Genomic DNA, 14,763 nt, shown 5'->3' on the forward strand with positions numbered 1-14,763 from the left:
ACATGTGCAATATAACATGTACTACAATTGCATTACATGCTTAAAATTAGCTTTTTGAGTCTAGTTTAGCTTTTAGGGTTAGTTTTTTTGGAGGTTTAGGATTACGATTAGGTTTTTGAGTGGGGGGAGGGGGGGTTTAGGTTTTTTTTTTTTTTGGGGGGGGGGGGGGGGTGAGGGGTTTAGGTTTTTTTCGGGTTTATGTTTAGGGTTTAGTTTTAGGTTTTTTGGGGGGTGGGGGTGGGGGGGTTTAGGTTTTTTTTTTGGGGGGGGGGGAGGGGGGTTAGGCTTTTGGTGGGAGGGTGAATTTAGGTTTTTTGGGGGTGGGGGTTGGGGGGGTTTAGGTTTTTGGGGGGTGTAGGTGGGGGGTGGGTTAAGTTGTTTAGGTTTTCCGTATTAGTGCACATGTGCGGTGCAACAAAATTTTTTTTTTTTTTGAAAATTTTTTTCCATACATAAAAAGTAGCGATTTTTCTTTAAAAAATTGTAAAAAAAAAAAAAAATTGGGTATTTTTTTGGTATTTTTTTAGGTTTTTTGGTTTTCTCATTTAAACTAGTTTTCTCATGATTCATCCCCTATATATAGACACACACACACTTATATATATAAATATAAATATCATGATGTAATGTGATGTAATACAATATAGTGTAACATAATGTGATGCAATAAAATGTAATATGGTTTAATATGATATGATATGCTGTAATTTGATATAATATGATGTAATATAATACAATAAAATATAATTTAATATACTATATATGATGTGACATAATATAATACAACAACAATATAGTATATGTACTATTTAATAAAGAGTAAATTACGATTTTAGCCCCTATGATTATATCACTTTTACCCTTTTAGCCTAAAAAGAAATCTTTTAACATCCGAGCCCCCAACGTCTTTTTTTTTCTAACACTTTTGGCCCCTAACACTAACCCCATCCATTTACTTTTAGGTGCCAAAAGGGTTAGAAAAAAGATGTTGGGGGCTCAGATGTTAAAAGATTTTTTTAGGCTAAAAGGGTAAAAGTGATATAACCACATGAGCCAAAATCATAATTTACTCGGTAATAAATAAGGATCTTTATGTGCTATATTGCATGTCTCTTCTATCTGATTAAGAAAATTAAAGGGAACGCTTCTCAAGGTATTCACATGTTGTAAAAATAAAATTAAGCCTAAATATTTGAATCTTATATCTTATATATCTCAAGCAACCATTTTTGCAAACAATTCTTCTCTTTTCAAACTTACTTACTGAAACTTGAATTATGATTAACTTGGTTAAAGACTATTTATAACTAGTATTAAGCACCCCCCGCGTTGCGGCGGGGGCGAGCACTAATACCACACTACTGCCAGTGACCACCGACACTGAAGTTGCGGTGTTAATGCGAAGAAATTAAACCGAAACGTAAAACATAGAATAAAATAACTAAGTTGATCTAGGACTCGCACGTTACGATGAAACCGCGTCTATTTTTTCCCGTTTGACAGATTCATGGTAATCTATATAATATATATATATATATATATATATATATATATATATATATATATATATATATACATACATACACACACACACTAGCCATTTACCCGCGCGATGCGGCGGGAGTGACGATTTACAATAGGATACTCGTTTACCGTTAGTTTATCAGTCGTCTCGTGATATATTGTATAATACTTAAGTTAGTTTTCTTACTTGTGATATGTTGGCACTCGTTTTTCTTACAAGGCGGAAACCAGCGCGATGCGACAGTGTCGACGATTAAGACTTCCCATTTTTTCTTTCAAATAAGTGTAAGTTACTACCTGCCACATCACTCTATTCGCCAGCGTTTCTTATGGTTGTTAGACTTATGGGTTGGATGTGAATGGTATTGATGCATCAAAGGATTGAACAATTAAAAAAATAGATGAGATTGATAATAATTTAATTTTAGGTTTTAAAAGATAATTGAGAAAAATACTTTGTTGATAACTCAAAAGTAAAAAGACACCAATGTAATAGTTTGTTGATAACACAAAAGTAAAAGACAACAATGTAATTAAAGTTTAAAAAGGTACATATATTATTTGCTTTGCTTATGTATTGTTAATGTAAGTATTTATCTCATAACTTAACTTAAAAAAGTCAACCTAATTTAACCAGAATTTAAATGACTAATTTAACCGGAATTTAAATGACTTGAAGACCAACTCAGTAGATACCCTTGTTAAGTGTTTAAGGTTATACTTGATAAAACTTTTTATTTGATATACAAATTTAATTATTTTAATTTAACTTTTTTATTTTAAAACAATATAGGGTAGGTCTCATTTTAAGAAATCTTAAAAAAGAGTGTCTTCATAATGTAGCTTAAAAAACATTGTAGGAAATATTGAATTATTGACCTTAAATACTATCAACCAGTTTAGAAGTTATGGATGGAGGAGACCTTCACGGCTTTGCACTTTAGCTTTTAGTCTTATGATACTTTTAAGTGGCACAAAAATAGATTAAGAAAAATCAGTATGAACTTTTGCACAAAAGGATTTTTTTAAGCATATGTCACCAAATATCTCAACATCAGGTCTGGACCGGATATTTAAAACTAATGTGTCTAAGCTCGATGTCGATTTCCCCTTTGACCGAGTCCAAAGTCACACCAGATTCATCACTTGGGTCAATCTCTGACTTCCGATCTAGAATCGCAAAAACTGAGACCGCAAAGCTTTTGGCTTTACTTGTATAGGGTGCAAACGAGCTTGATTTCCCCTTTGACCGTGTCCAAAGTCACACCAGATTCATCACTTGGGTCAATCTCTGACTTCCGATCTGGAATAGCAAAAACTGAGACCGCAAAGCTTTTGGCTTTACTTGTATCGGGTGCAAACGAGCTTGATTGACACACTACTAATCTTGCCATTGTTAAAGCAAAGAAACTCTAAAAACACTTGTGAAATGAGTTATTCCCGCCTGAACAAACCGAGCTCACACATAACTGGCATCATACATACAAAAAAGTAAAATAAAAATCAAAATCCCAAACCCGGTCCCGCTAATTATACAGTTGCATTTACTTCTATACAGTTGCATAACTTTCTCTTCTGCACAAAAAGACAATACTGTACGTATACTTCGACTGCATCATTCGCCACCTGACTCGCTTCCTCGTACATCAGTTTAACATATCCATTAATAGACGCTAACGGAATCATAGCAAGAATTATGAGAGCCAACTGCCAGCAAGCTGTAAAAGCGATGAATAAACCACTGATAGCCGATGATAAGTCTTGAACGATCTGAGCAAGCGCATCACCAACTAACCCACGAACACTGGCAGCATTGGGAGACAACCGTGCACCGATTGCACCGCTAGAGTTTTCCGGCTTATCGAACCAACCAACCTCCATATATAAATAATTCTAAATCATTTATAAGGAAACCATCATGAGCATAATCAACTATAGGTAGCTCACATACCTGCGGGCGTCGGCGCTGGCACGAGAACCGGTCCTGATGTCTGAACTGAAAACAGAACCTGAACTGGAACCACAGCTGTAGTTGGGAGTGTGATTGTTATGTTATCAGGCTTCTGTTTCTTGGCGGGTTTCTGTTCCTACTGGACGCCTGTCAAGAAACTTCCAACAATAATCTGGTTTATAACAAACAATTAAACAAACACCCAAAAAACTAATAGAAAAGATTAATGACGAGAAGCATGAAGTAACAAATACAATCATGTGAGATGGAAAAATACCTGCACGGGGCTGGCGGCAACCAAAAGACCCGCTACACTGTCGCCAACGCCACGCCCATTAGGGCTTGACAGAGAAACACTTTTGGCCCCTAACACTAACCCCATCCATTTACTTTTAGGTGCCAAAAGGGTTAGAAAAAAGATGTTGGGGGCTCAGATGTTAAAAGATTTTTTTAGGCTAAAAGGGTAAAAGTGATATAACCACATGAGCCAAAATCATAATTTACTCGGTAATAAATAAGGATCTTTATGTGCTATATTGCATGTCTCTTCTATCTGATTAAGAAAATTAAAGGGAACGCTTCTCAAGGTATTCACATGTTGTAAAAATAAAATTAAGCCTAAATATTTGAATCTTATATCTTATATATCTCAAGCAACCATTTTTGCAAACAATTCTTCTCTTTTCAAACTTACTTACTGAAACTTGAATTATGATTAACTTGGTTAAAGACTATTTATAACTAGTATTAAGCACCCCCCGCGTTGCGGCGGGGGCGAGCACTAATACCACACTACTGCCAGTGACCACCGACACTGAAGTTGCGGTGTTAATGCGAAGAAATTAAACCGAAACGTAAAACATAGAATAAAATAACTAAGTTGATCTAGGACTCGCACGTTACGATGAAACCGCGTCTATTTTTTCCCGTTTGACAGATTCATGGTAATCTATATAATATATATATATATATATATATATATATATATATATATATATATATATATATATATATATATATATATATATATACACACACACTAGCCATTTACCCGCGCGATGCGGCGGGAGTGACGATTTACAATAGGATACTCGTTTACCGTTAGTTTATCAGTCGTCTCGTGATATATTGTATAATACTTAAGTTAGTTTTCTTACTTGTGATATGTTGGCACTCGTTTTTCTTACAAGGCGGAAACCAGCACGATGCGACAGTGTCGACGATTAAGACTTCCCATTTTTTCTTTCAAATAAGTGTAAGTTACTACCTGCCACATCACTCTATTCGCCAGCGTTTCTTATGGTTGTTAGACTTATGGGTTGGATGTGAATGGTATTGATGCATCAAAGGATTGAACAATTAAAAAAATAGATGAGATTGATAATAATTTAATTTTAGGTTTTAAAAGATAATTGAGAAAAATACTTTGTTGATAACTCAAAAGTAAAAAGACACCAATGTAATAGTTTGTTGATAACACAAAAGTAAAAGACAACAATGTAATTAAAGTTTAAAAAGGTACATATATTATTTGCTTTGCTTATGTATTGTTAATGTAAGTATTTGTCTCATAACTTAACTTAAAAAAGTCAACCTAATTTAACCAGAATTTAAATGACTAATTTAACCGGAATTTAAATGACTTGAAGACCAACTCAGTAGATACCCTTGTTAAGTATTTAAGGTTATACTTGATAAAACTTTTTATTTGATATACAAATTTAATTATTTTAATTTAACTTTTTTATTTTAAAACAATATAGGGTAGGTCTCATTTTAAGAAATCTTAAAAAAGAGTGTCTTCATAATGTAGCTTCAAAAACATTGTAGGAAATATTGAATTATTGACCTTAAATACTATCAACCAGTTTAGAAGTTATGGATGGAGGAGACCTTCACGGCTTTGCACTTTAGCTTTTAGTCTTATGATACTTTTAAGTGGCACAAAAATAGATTAAGAAAAATCAGTATGAACTTTTGCACAAAAGGATTTTTTTTTAAGCATATGTCACCAAATATCTCAACATCAGGTCTGGACCGGATATTTAAAACTAATGTGTCTAAGCTCGATGTCGATTTCCCCTTTGACCGAGTCCAAAGTCACACCAGATTCATCACTTGGGTCAATCTCTGACTTCCGATCTAGAATCGCAAAAACTGAGACCGCAAAGCTTTTGGCTTTACTTGTATAGGGTGCAAACGAGCTTGATTTCCCCTTTGACCGTGTCCAAAGTCACACCAGATTCATCACTTGGGTCAATCTCTGACTTCCGATCTGGAATAGCAAAAACTGAGACCGCAAAGCTTTTGGCTTTACTTGTATCGGGTGCAAACGAGCTTGATTGACACACTACTAATCTTGCCATTGTTAAAGCAAAGAAACTCTAAAAACACTTGTGAAATGAGTTATTCCCGCCTGAACAAACCGAGCTCACACATAAGGTTATAAACACTAAATTTACCTTCTCCGAATTCACACACACCAACTTCCACACACACAAAAAGCATAGACCTTCTAGAACCATCTATTAACAACATCAAGATCTGTTCAATCAGGACCCACTTCAAATCAAACACCTTCAAAATCTTGAAACAACAATACCCACTTCACATTACATAAAAGGACTCCAACTTTACCAACAAAAGATGATCTTTATCACCTAAAGATTCAATCTTTATGGGTGTCGTTTGTTCTCCAGTGAAAAAACAAACCTATAATAAAATTGTGAAACAACCTTAATGGAGTTGCTGGAATCTTCAACGGAACTTGGTTAGAAGGTTTGATCCTCCTCTCGTATGTGCCATGTTTTTCAAAGTATCGAGACCTTCTGATTTCATATCCAAGCCTTGATCCTATATAAAATAAGAATATATTGTACATGTTATGTAAAATAGGATAAAATGGAAAAGGTTATATCACACAAAAAATAGGAAGACAAATACAAGCCTGCTTCATCTTTCTCATTTCATATTCATTCCTGAATTGGCTCGACTCTTCACTTTGCTGAAAGTATTCATCATAATCAAATCGTCCATCTACGAAATTCATGCATCACAATAAGTAACATATAAGTAGACCGGGCCCATGTAACCACTATGGAATCTAACAAAATGTAACGTACTTATATACATCCGGCAAACTGAACAAACAGATCACCTGAATCAAACTTGATATTATTTGTACGAGATACTGACGCAGCCCAACCTCCAGTCTGATTGGGCGCAACAGCACCCCCTATCAGGTATTGCGAACCAAATCATTACGAGCTGCAAACTCTTCCGATGCAAGTCCGTTTACCTGTTATGAAATTTATATCCAAAACTTCATTCAACACAGTCGAAAAGTCTCGCTGATAGGACTTAAACACATCATACATATGAACCCGAACACGACCCGTTCAACTCGATTCTTTTTATTTTTTTTCCGCAATTCAATATATTAAAATTCACTAAAAAACACAAATGCATATAATAAAATTACATTTAAATTAAAAAATCTTATTTTAATTTCTCTTTTTAAGTGATAGTTCATTTAAATCGGTAACAATTTTTGGATGAACTGCACTTACCGGGTGGTCGGAACCCTAGCCGCCGCCTGTTGTTGATGTCGGGCCACCCATGCTAATCAAGTCTCCACACAAGCAACCCAAAACTTCACCGCTTTAATGAACTTGTACCTAATGCATTAACTTAATAGTCGAATCATCTACCCTGCAGCAAAACAAATAGAATACATGAAAATCCAAGCATTTTAGAAGTAACAAAAAGAAATATAAACACCATGTGTTAAATAACATTAGATCAGTTTCAATTGAAACCAACTATAAAAAACCCCAATCCCAAATTTTTAGAAGTAACAAAAGGAAATATAAACACCATGTGTTAAATAACATTAGATCAGTTTCAATTGAAACCAACTATAAAAAACCCCAATCCCAAATTAACCGGATCGTAACAAAAATAAACATAAATATGAGGAAGAATTTACATGAAGAAGCATGAGTAAACTCTGCTCGGCAATGACCCCCTGAAAAATAAGGGCAATGAGCCTACCTGTGTACATGTTTGGTCTGGTGAACCCCACCCGCCACTCTGTAAATTTAACAAATACATAAAGTTGGATTAAATCACACAAATTGTGGATGATTACTTGAAATACCAGCCATATAAACATTTAATAAGTAACAACCTTTGGTAAAGATGATGTCCAGAAGCTGAGGTACATCTTTTGATTCGTAACCTTCCGATTAATGACTGTAAAGAGAGCGAAACTAATGTGAACTTATATTTTATAATATCAGATCTGCTGAAACTTGGGCGAAGTGAGTAGCAAAACTTACCAGATCTGCGAGACCTAAATCGGATCTGGGAGAAATCTTCATGTTTCAATCTTTATCTCTGAAATCATATATGTTATTAATCGTCTGATTCAACTTCAATCAAACGTAAACACGTGAAAATCAACAGATCATGTAACTATAATTATAAACCGCTTGAAAATCAAAAGAATGTAAGGAAAGATGTTATACAATGATACTACAGAGTTTGCAACTGAAAGCAGATTCGTTGTCATTCCCTTACTGACCAGATCTACAACTTTCACCGGATTAGGGTTATGGTCAGAACCCTATATAGGGCTACCAGAATCTGGTCGAAACTCTAAACCCTAGGTTGGGTCACCAGAATCTGTTGACGCTAACCATTACCACCACAAGCCGCAGACCACCACCATCTCTATCGTTGCTAACCACCACCAATTAAAACAACAGCTTGCATCATCTTCAACTCCTGTAACAAAACAAATGGTACGGATTTCATATTTACAGATCCAAACAATAATTACCTCAACGAAATCGGTTCATATCAAAAGTTTGAAACCTAGATCTACAATATAAAATTCTAATGAATTTGGACAAAATCAGAAAAGCACTTACTCCGTGAAGTTCAAAACCTAGACTTGAGTTTGATTTTGAGAGGACTGTATGATTTCCATGAGGAATTGGAGTAGTAGAAACGTGATGGAGAAAAACCCTAGATCCAGATCTGGAATCGCCGAAGAGAGAGAGAGAGAGAGAGAGAGAGAGGAGCGGGCATTTTGAAATGTTTTGAAATAAGAGTGAAACCCTGATGTATCCGTGTTTTTTTAGTTGAAGGGTAGAAGTGGAAATGGATGTTTTCTGATGCTTAAAAGACTTGTACATCATGCTGTAGGGGTGTTTTAAGGAAATTTCAATGACCTTAAGAAGTCCTTTGGATATGTATATTATATATAGTATATATATATATATATATATATATATATATATATATATATATATATAATTACTAATATACAAACCATAATGCATACATTACAACACCCATTGCATCACTATGTTGCAAATAATATTTATACAAGATTTTGGCTAAATTAATTAGATTATTATAAATAATAATAATTTATAAATAAAACAACGCAACTTTGAATGGATCAAACCGATTGAATATGGTAAAATAATGAGACCATTATTTGATTAGGGTACAACCACTTAAGCACAATTTACAACCATACATGCATACAAAACAGATTGAATTTGGTAAGGTAATGACACCATTATTTGATTAATGTACAACCACTTAAGCACAACTTACAACCAATATTTGATTAAGGTACAACCACTTAAGCACAACTTAAGCACAACTTACAACCAAACATGCATACAAGTGTTTCAAATTAATAGTATACTAGTTTAACTTATATTCTATTTCTACATGCTTTGAATTTAACAACAATTCAAATAAATGTTAAGCATAAGGTACAAGCTTTGATGCTTACAAATGTTCGTAATTGATAATATATAATTAGATGTTTGTTTAGTTATATGAAACAGTTGAAATTGAGCCCTTCAAATTGTTATAACAAAGAGAAAAAAGAACAAGACAAAGTCAAATGATCACTGTTCATCCAGATGTTATCAATTAATAGATATATGCAATATGTATATTTTAAAAGTAATATATAAGAATTGTTAGATTTACTCTTCATTAATTAATCATAGTTCACTATTTATGAATAGTTATTATTAATGTGTGTAAAATTAATCACAATAATTAATCATTGTTCATGTTATTAATATGTATAATAAATAGGACATTAATATTTTTGTGACAAAAACTTTTAAATAAATGTTTTATTTGTGTAATTTTTTTACAATTTTTTTTTGTGTTTATTTCGATTTTAGGTTTTAGAAAAAAAAATATATTTCCTCATCTATATTATTAATTTTTAAAAGTATTTTAGCTACAAATATGAAAGATATAATTTTTACAACTACCTAATCAATACAATATATTAATTTGTATAAGTAGATATAATTTTATTTTAATAAATGATTACCCAATAAAAGCATTCAAGTGTAATTACTTTTTTTTAAATATAGTCATTATAACTAGATATTATTTTATTGTATTAAATGATTGCCCAATAAAAGCATTATAAAAATTTATCCATTAAAATTTTTATAAACTATACTTTCTTTATAATTCTTCAATAGCTAATGCTAACAGGGATTAACTCACTTGGTAGAGACACTTGCTTTTTAGGGTAAGGTATTGGTTTCAATCCTAAGCAAAAAGTAAATTACGATTTATTTGCTCTAATTTAGGAGTATGTAAAATTTGACATTAAAAAATATTCTATACCTAATAAATAAGTAACTCAAATACTTTTATTTATCATATAGTACATAGATATATACATATATATATATATATATACACATATATATACATAGGGAGAGGGTCATGAGAAAACTATATCTAAATAAGAAAACTAGAAAACTAACTATAAAAACCTTAAAAAAGCTAAAAAACATACCAATTTTTTTACGAATTTTTATTATAAAAATCGCTATTTTTATATATAAATTTTTTTTCAAAAGAAAAAAAAAAACTTATACAGCACATTGCACTATATATGTACTATACATGTGCATTATATCCGTATTAGTGCACATATGCAGTACAACAAATTTTTTTTTTGAAAATATTTTTCCATATATAAAAAGTAGCGATTTTTTTATAAAAAATTGTAAAAAAAACATTGGTATGTTTTTTAGGCTTTTTTAGTTAGTTATTTATTTTTCTCATGATCCATCCCATATATATATATATATATATATATATATATATATATAGGGGACCGCTAAAATAAAAACCACCTCCAGTTGTAAGAACCGCGAGAACCAGTCTCAACCAATTAGGTGATGCCAACATAAAGGGTATGTTGGTCATTTACCCCAAATGTCAAATCTTCCTTCTCTCCTAATTAAAGCCTCTGACTCTTTATATGCTCTCTCCTCTCTCCTCTACCACAATTTTCATCTCCCTCAACAAATCTCTGCATTCTAATATTCATAAGAAACCCAAATCATAACTCAAATCAAAGGGTAGTGTAAAAGAAACAATCTTCCAAAGGCCTTGGATCTTCACGATGACATGAATTCAAATGGTGTTCTTCAACGGTTGCCCCCACCCCCTTCGGATCTGTAACACAAGAAATTCATCCAAACAACCATAACCCTCACCCATCGTCTCCCTCAACCACACACCCACATCGGACTAGCGAAACGGTGGAGTCGGCGGCTTCCGGTGGTCCTCTCCGACAGGCGAGACCCCCTCCTTTGTATAGTTCTTCAGTTTCATATTGGTTCCTTTTTCATATTGTTCATATTTTTTCAATCCACATTTCATTGGTTTCTAAAAAAAGGCCCCATATTGTTCATTTTCAATTAATTCTCACTCGATCATTTTCAATTAATTCTCACTAAAAAAAGAGCGCCTTTCGGAGCCTGTAAGGAAATTGAAAGAGAAGACCGAGAAAAAAATAAGAAATGCCTGTATCCTAGATTATATATATTAGTGTAATATATTATATATTACGTTAGTGTTATAGTTATTTGTATCTTTTTCCCTTTATCTTTTGATCTTTTACATTATCGATTAATTGAATTAGTTGTTCTCATTAATTGGCGTCTGTATAATTTTATCTTGTTTTCATTGGGCCATTAGCATATGTACCCTTTAATTTTTTAATTGGCGTCTGTATAGTTGTTCAGTTTTGGTTCCTTTTTCATATTGTTCCCACATTGTCGTATTTTGATTATCGAAAAATCTGAGCCAAGCCGTAAACTTTTGGTTCAGTTTTGGTTCCTTTTTCATATTGTTCCCATAACAATCTATCTGAGACACCTACCGAGTTTGTGATTTCTGGGTGCGTTCATTTTGCATAAAAAAGTTTTTGTAAAAAAAAAGTTAAACTGTAAACTTTTTAACGTAAAACGTAAAAAGGTTTACGTAAAACGTTAAAAGGTTTACGTAACACGTAAAAAGTTTTACATAAGCCGTAAAACGTAAAAGGTTTTACGTAAAACGTAAAAAGTGGTTTTGGGGGTGGGCCGACGGTGTTTGCGGCGGTGGTGTTGGAGGTGGTGGCTGTGTGAGTGGTGGTGCCGTCGGTGTCGGAGGTGGTGGTTGTGTGAGGATTGACGGTGGTGGTGGGTTTTGACGGCGATTATGTGGGTTTGGGGTTGTTTGATAATTAATAATTGTGATTGGTTTATTGTTGTATTTTGAAAAATGTTTATTTTTTACAACCGTAAAATATTGTTTGTAAAAAAAGTTTTTTCACAACCGTAAATTTTGTTTTGTAATTTTTTTTACAACCGTAAAACGTTTTATGTAAACTTTAAACGCAAAACGTAAAACTTCTATGTAAAACGTAAAACTTTTTTATGTTAATTGTAAAACGTAAACTTTTTTATGTAAATTGTAAAACGTAACACATAAAACCTTATTATGTAAAACGTAAAACATTGTGTTATATAAATTGTAAAACGTAAAATGTCAAAAAAAATTTCGTAAAAAAAAATTTACAGCCCGTAAATAAGAGGCGTGAATACGGGGCGTAAAAACGGCGCGTAAAAACTAGACGTAAAAAACGGCGCGGTATAAAACGGCACGTAAAACCCGGCATAAAAAATAGCGCGTAAAAACACGGTCGAAAAAACGGGGTGAAAAAAACGGGGCGTAAAACAGGTCGTAAAAAAACGCACATAAAAACGGGGGCGTAAAAAAACGGCGTGTAAAACGGGTCATAAAAACGGCGGGTAAAAACGGGATGTAAAAACGGGACGTAAAAAACGGGTCAAAAAAACGGCGCGTAAAACGGGACGTAAAACATGGCGCGCTAAAAAACGGTGCGTAAAACCGGGAATAAAAAACCGCACGTAAAAACCCGGTCGCAAAACGGCGTGAAAAAAACGGGGCGTAAAAAACGGCGCGTAAAACGGGCCGTATAAAAGGCGCGTAAAAACGGGACACTAAAACGGCGCGTAAAAACGGGACGTAAAACGGTGCGTAAAACCGGGCATAAAAAACGACACTTAAAAACCCGGTCGCAAAAACGGCGTGAAAAAACGCAGCGTAAAACGGGTCGTAAAAAAACGCGCGCAAATTTTTTTATCAAAAAATCTGATTTTAAAAATGTTGTTTAATAAAAAAAATCTGATTTTGAAAAAAAACAATTAATGCAATAGGACAAAAATGTAATAAAAAAACAATAAAATTAATAAGACAAAAAAAACCAAAATTACTTAAATACCCTTTTAAATTAAAATATTAAAGACATAATAAGACAAAAAGACTTAAATATTACTTTTAGCTACTTTTAATCTCATCCATCTATTTTGAAGATCTAATGGCCAGAAAGTGGTTCCCGCGGTTCTTACAACTGGAAGTGGTTTTCATTTTAGCGGTCCCCTATATATATATATATATATATATATATATATATATATATATATATATATATATATATATATATATATATATATATATATATATATATATATAGGGAGCCGCTAAAATGAAAATCACCCCGAGTTGTAAGAACCGCGAGAACTACACCCCACGGGTGGGCGTTCACCATTATTTTTTTTACAACTAGATGTGTGTATTATAAACACAGCCGTAAAAAAAATTTTAAACGCCGCGGCCGAGGGGGTAGTTTTTTACACCACAAGTTTGGTGAAAAAAAAAAGAAAAAAAAATAAAAACACCAAACTTGTTGTGTAAAAAACTACCCCCTCGACCGCGGCGTTTAAAATTTGCTTTTTTACGGTTGTGTGTATAATACACACATCTAGTTGTAAAAAAAAATCATGGTGAACGCCCACCCGTGGGGTGTAGTTCTCGCGGTTCTTACAACTCGAGGTGATTCTCATTCTAGCAGCCCCCTATATATATATATATATATATATATATATATATATATATATATATATATATATGGTCGGGATTTTGAGAAAACGGTGGAAAGTGTGAGAACGGTGAGAACGCTTATGGATCGTTCGATCAAAACGATTTATGGACTACATTGGCGCGGTGGCGTTTTCGTAAAAAAACATCAATTTTATTACGTGGACACGCTTCATTAAGGGTAAAAGCGTCTTTTGACTATTCCAAATAAAACGCCATCTCATGAAAATAAAAAGCCAAACAAAAATCACACACCATTCTAACTAAAAACGCCATTAGATATAAAACGCCAAACTTAATTATAGTAAAACCCCGCCTAAAAAAACCGCCAAAAAAATCTTATATATACAACAACTCAGACCTTCAATTAAAAACACACACAAAACCCCAAACTTGGAACCCAGGGTGGTCAGGAAATCTATCTGAATGGCGTTTTTCAAGGCGTTTTAAAAAGATGGCCGTTATTCTATTATTTTTTATAAACATTTTGGCGTTTTTGGTATCTTGGCGTCTTACAATTGTTAGATTATTGTAACACCTCGTAAAACCACGACTAATATAACGAAGACACGTGTCATGGACTTTAAACGTGTAATAGATTGATCTTCAGGGAATAAAATGGTCAAACAATGTAAATATGTGAATAAAGGGATCCAAAGTGTCAACATGCCATTCTTGTGCCTCTGATTTGTCACACCCCCAAAATCCACGTGCGGAGTACCACCGCCAGGGGGCGTGACTGACCAGGATCCAGCCACCAATTATACTGAGCAATTTAATAAATAACATAAGTAGTATTTACCAACCACAGAGTTAGCAAATATCATAACCAAAGTTCAAAAGTTTTAGGTTCAAATAGTAGTTTAGGTATGTAGCGGAAGCATAGACAAAATAGTTTAAAACAAAGTTCATAGTTCAAGTTTATTTAGAACCCAACACATGGGTTAGACGACCACTACACATCCCCAAGCTGCAAGCACTTGAGTCACTGG

At 33.5% G+C, this 14,763-nt stretch overlaps 2 long non-coding RNA genes across 8 annotated transcripts; both read right to left on the reverse strand.

The window, feature by feature from the left end:
• Positions 1 to 2,991: 2,991 nt before the first annotated feature.
• LOC118485956 lies at positions 2,992 to 3,834 on the reverse strand. Of its 2 annotated transcripts, XR_004877701.1 has the most exons (3): positions 3,753 to 3,834; positions 3,476 to 3,647; positions 2,992 to 3,399 (listed from the first exon to the last, which is right to left on the reverse strand). It is a non-coding gene; the product is annotated as an uncharacterized LOC118485956 (long non-coding RNA). The 2 variants fall into 2 exon arrangements; XR_004877699.1 differs by having other exon boundaries at positions 2,992 to 3,647.
• Positions 3,835 to 5,450: 1,616 nt separating this feature from the next.
• Positions 5,451 to 8,590, reverse strand: LOC110899397. 6 transcript variants are annotated; one of them, XR_002570244.2, is made up of 9 exons: positions 8,410 to 8,590; positions 8,005 to 8,263; positions 7,816 to 7,873; positions 7,665 to 7,729; positions 7,464 to 7,567; positions 7,045 to 7,186; positions 6,598 to 6,773; positions 6,419 to 6,511; positions 5,451 to 6,328 (listed from the first exon to the last, which is right to left on the reverse strand). It is a non-coding gene; the product is annotated as an uncharacterized LOC110899397 (long non-coding RNA). The 6 variants fall into 6 exon arrangements; XR_004877698.1 differs by having other exon boundaries at positions 6,633 to 6,773; positions 8,406 to 8,590; XR_002570246.2 differs by having other exon boundaries at positions 6,633 to 6,773; positions 7,045 to 7,181; positions 7,529 to 7,567; positions 8,410 to 8,589.
• Positions 8,591 to 14,763: the final 6,173 nt, after the last annotated feature.

This window comes from Helianthus annuus, chromosome 13, assembly GCF_002127325.2.
Source record: "Helianthus annuus cultivar XRQ/B chromosome 13, HanXRQr2.0-SUNRISE, whole genome shotgun sequence".
In the NCBI taxonomy this organism is placed as follows: Eukaryota; Viridiplantae; Streptophyta; class Magnoliopsida; order Asterales; family Asteraceae; genus Helianthus; species Helianthus annuus.